Genomic DNA, 5176 nt, shown 5'->3' on the forward strand with positions numbered 1-5176 from the left:
TGCTAGCTTTTAAGATCCCAGTCACTACTCGCCAAAGTAGGAGGTGGAACAATGTTTTGTATAGTATGTTATGCCAATTGAGCTTGATGTCCCCTGTGATGGCCTCTCACTTCTTTAGGATATATACCTAGTAATAGGATTGCTGGATCAAATGTTATTTCTATTTCCAACTTTTTAAAGAATCGCCATACCAATTTCCACAGTGGTTGTATCAGTTTACAGTTCCACTTTTGAACACTAGAAATATATGTAGATTTTCATTACTTAAAGTTGTTAATTAATTGACTTAATTATAGTATACAGAGATTAGATATTTAAAATCTGACTGATAGGATTGAATTGCTTGTGTGTGTGTGTGTGTGTGAGAGAGAGAGAGAGAGACATAGCCAAGATCAGAAGGTAAAATGGCAGGTTGTTGCCTCACAGGATGCAATGGAAGCAATCCCAAGATTGACAGGCAACACAGCAGTCCACTGGTTCAAGTCCAGGAACTGGAGATAATGACAAGCCAGGTGCAGGATCCAGAATGGGCAAAAAGCCATTAGTTATTTTATTAGTTAATTATTGTAAAAGGTCAAGGAAAGGTTTATATACATCTTTCCCAAAGCTTTTCCATATATACTGGAGCAGGCCACACCCTGAAGGAAACTCCCTTTCAACTGATTAACAGTTCATAGTAGATCTCAACATGGGGGGTAATTATGTCATAACTGCTAAATCACTTAGAATCATGGCCCAGCCAAGTTGACACACAACCTTAAGGATCACAAATGCACTGTTAGCTAGGGGAAGCTTATCATTAAGACATCTTTAATTGTAATATGTCTATCACAGTTGAGAATGGTTTAATGGGGGGGAAAAAGATATTATACATAAGGTTAACTCCATGCTTGTAAAAAAAATGTCTAAAGAGCAGCTATTAGGCAACTTGAGCTCTGAGAATGGTGATGGATGGTAGCAGAGAGACCACCAATAGGTCTAGGGAGATACCCTTCCATCCTAAGAATCAGATGGTGATCTGTTATGTTTGTAGGCTCCCTCACCATTAACCTAAAAGTGTGGTTCCTGGGGAGCTAAGGATTTGTCACTGTCTAAAGGAGGGTTAGGATCATTGGATTCTGGTCCATCTACCAGATCAAGATTTAAATATTTGGTCAATTGGAACTAAAATTATTAGGGACTGCCAAAAATACAGACAAACTCTTGAAGTGAAGGAGCACCTTTGTTACCTATGCCCTAAATTGTTGTTGTTCGTTGCATTGAGCCAGCTCCAATACATAGTGACCCTATGTACAACAGAATGAAACAATGCCCATTCTACACCATCCTTACGATCTTTGCTATGTTTGAGCGCACTGTCACAGACACTGTGTCATTCTGTCTAGTTGAGGGTCTTCGCCTTTTTTGCTGACCCTCTAGTTTACCAAGCATGATAGCCTTCTGTAAGGATTGATCCCTTCTTACAACATAACCAAAGTAAGTGAGATGAGGTCTGGCCATTTTCACTTCTAAGGAGTATTCTGGCAGTATTTCTTCCAAGACAGATTCGTTCATTCTTCTGGCAAAAACCAAAAACCAAACTCATTGCCACTGAGTTAATTCGACTCCTAGTGACCCCTCCTTGGGCGTCTGAGGTGGTATCTCTAGGAAGTAGATTGCCCAATCTTCTTTCCGAGGCATGGCTGGTGGGTTTGAACTGCCAGCCTTCTGGTTAGTGGTCAAATGCCTTAGGCATTAACTTTCATGAACACCACAATTCAAATGCATCAGTTCTTCAGTTTCCCTTATTCATTGCCCAGCTTTCACATGCATATGAAGCTATTGAAAATATCAGTGCTTGGGTCAGGGGCACTTTAGTCTTCAAAATAATATCTTTGCTCTTTAACATTTTAAAAAAATATTTTGCAGCAGTTTTGCCCAATGCAATACATTATTTGATTTCTTGGCTGCAGCTTCTATGTGCATTGATTGTGGATCCAAGTAAAATGAAATCCTTGACAATTTTTATATTTTCTCCATTTATCATGATGTCATTTATTGGTCCAGCTGTGAGGATTTTGTTTTCTTTATGTTAAAATGTAATCCATACTGAAGATTAAGTCTTTGACCTTCATCAGTAAGTGATTTAAGTCATCTTCACTTTCAGCAAGCAAGGTTGTGTCATCAGCATATCACAGGTTGTTAGTAAGTCTCCCTCGAATCCTGATGCCACATTCTTCTTCTTAGAGTCCAGCTTCTCAAATTATTTGTTCAGCATACATATTGAATAAGTATGGTGAGAGGACACAACCCTGATGCACATCTTTCCTGATTTTAAACCATGCAGTATCCTTTGTTCTGTTTGAACAGCTATCTCTTGGTCAATGTACAGGTTCCTCAGGAACACAATTAAATGTTCTGGAATTCTAATTCTTCATAATGTTATCTATAATTTGTTATGACCTGCTCAGTCAAATGTCTCTGTATAGTCAATAAAACACAAATATACATGTTTCTGATATTCTTTGCTTTCAGCCAAGATCCATCTGACTCACCAATGATAACCTTTGTTCCACATCCTCTTCTGAATCCGGCTTGAATTCCTAGCAGTTCCCTATGGATGTACTGCTGTAACTTTTTTTGAATTATCTTCAGCAAAATTTTACTTGCATGTGGTATTAATGATATTGTTTTATGATTTCCACATTTCATTGGATCACCTTTCTTTGGTTCATCTTTCTTGCCAGCAGCCCTGGTGGCTCAGTGGTTAGGTGCTTGGCTGCTAACTGAAAGGTCAGCGGTTCAAACTCACCAGCTGTTCTGCAGGTGAAAGATGTGACAGTCTACTTCTATAAAGATTTATAGCCTTGAAAACCCTATGGGGCAGTTCTGGAGGGTTGATGAGTTAGAATTGACTTGACAGCTATGGGCTTGTTTTTTGGTTTTGTGTGTGTACTATCTACTATCCTTTATTCCCTCTCTTGTGTACCAGTGTTCTCCTCATTCAGGGCTGTTTAGCTCACACTGCATCTTTGTGCAAATTTGAAAAAGATTGCTCCAGACAGAAGAGCCCACACCCAATGTGCCTGGCCTGGAGAGTGGGACCTGGGCTACATGGCCCTGGAACAACCTTGCTACGTACATGTGGCTGTTCTTCCTCAACAGTTTTCAAACAAGCTTTAGCCTCCCTCATCTTTTAAAACACTTCCCTGGACTTCTCCATCCAATGACTGCCCTACATTTCAGTTCCCCTTCACATTTTTCAGTAAGGTCACTGATAGGTTCCATCTGGCTAAATCTAAGGGACGGTTTTGGTTCCTCATCTCACTCAGAACATTTTGACCCTGATGATCACTCTCTCCTTAAAGTGCTCTTCCCTTGGCCTCTGTTACACCCCTAGTATTCCTCTTCCTGTTCCCTGGCCTTCTCTTCTCAGCGTCTTTGGCTAGGGCCTCCTCTTTTAAATCATATTTAAATGTGCGCCTTCCTCAAGCCTCAGTTCTCTCCTTCCCTTCTTCCCATTCTAGAATCTTTCATTTGTGCCAATGACTTCAAATACTATTCCCACAGTTGGGAAAACCTTCTTTCATCCTCATGTTCACTCCAAGAGGAACTGGTATTGGAGTGCCACTCCTGGCCACCTCCTTGCCACTTTCTACTCATCTCCAAAGATGAAGTAAATGATCTGATTGAGGAGAGGGGGGAAGGCTACACAAGCTCTACTGAGCCAAACCAGGCAACACAGGTGGGTCTGGCAATCTCACCAGACCAGATTCTGCCTCTGCTGGGATGAGGCAGGAACTGAGGAGATTCAGTTCAAAGGGAAGGTATTTGGAAATCCAATGGTGGTTGCAAATTCCCAGTTGCATTTTCCAGCTTTATCAGCAATATAGTTGACATATTGATCCCTAGCAGTGGGTTCTGGTAGCATAGTGGCTAAGTCACTTGCCTGCTAACCAGACGGCTGGCGGTTCAAACCCACCAGCCACTCCTCGGAAGGAAGGTTGGGCAATCCTACTTCCGTAGTGATACTGCCTCAAAAACCCAAGGAGGGGTCGCTATGAGTCGGGGCCGACTCGACGGCACATAACAACAACAACAACAGCGGTGGGTTGGTTCTATTTCTCAGTTGGTTCTGAACTCAGTTGGTTCAAACTCCACACATGGATACAAACCAGGAGAGCTTAAAGAACAGGCACAAAGACAGGGCTTCACAGGCCTAAGATACACCAAAGAGAAGGATGCTTCAAACGAGGTTAGGATGGGAGATGTCAGTACTTTAGTAAGAACAGGCCATCTAGATCCTTGAGTTCTTCAGGAAACAGTAGTTGAATGTGACGTGTGTCACAGGGCCTCAGCAAACCTAGGCCTCTGCAACTTCACTATACACAGGCTATGCAGGCTTTTGCAGCAACTCAAACTCACTATTGTCAAGTCGGATCCTACTCATAGTGACACCTCCTTAGGCTTCCAAGGCATTATCACTATGGAAGTAGATTGCCCAACCCTCCTTCCAAGGAGGGGCTTGTGGGTTTGAACCACCAGCCTTCTGGTTAGTAGTCAAATGCCTTAGGCACTACACTACCAGAGCTCCCTTGCAACAACTAGACCTACACAAATGTACCCAATATGGGGATAGATGAGCTTTTGGTCACTTAAAACACACAATGAGCTTTAGTGAACCAATTCTTTAGGCTTTAGTGGTTGAGATGATTGCTTGATGCTTGTACCTGGTTTCTCAGGTGGAGACAGGCCAAAAAAAGCTAACTCCACATAGAATTTCCTGGAGAGTTCCATATGGGTTAGAACTGTGGTTCTCAAACTTTAACATACATAACAATCACCAACCAAACTCGTTAAAATACAGTTTCCTAGGCTTCTACCTCTGAGTCAGTAGGTTTAGTGTCTGAGGAAAGCCTATGAATTTGTATTTCTAACAAGTTGCCAGGTAACTCTGATGCTGCTGGTATGAAGACCACTTGGGAACCACTGGGCTAGAGTGTACTACTGTATGAGGTTATATAGCCTTAAGCACATTAAATCAGCTTCCTCAAATTCTCTTCCTCTTTGTGTTATGTTTAATGGAATCCAGTTTTTGTAGCCAAAGAGAACTATGGTGGAATTAACCTCCTGATTCCATGTAAATTATTCTACACATTCCTAGAATCACCCTTAAACCAAAAAAAAAAAAAAAAAA

Source organism: Orycteropus afer, unplaced genomic scaffold (assembly GCF_000298275.1).
Source record: "Orycteropus afer afer isolate SDZICR_OR568_19922 unplaced genomic scaffold, OryAfe1.0 scaffold00046, whole genome shotgun sequence".
In the NCBI taxonomy this organism is placed as follows: Eukaryota; Metazoa; Chordata; class Mammalia; order Tubulidentata; family Orycteropodidae; genus Orycteropus; species Orycteropus afer.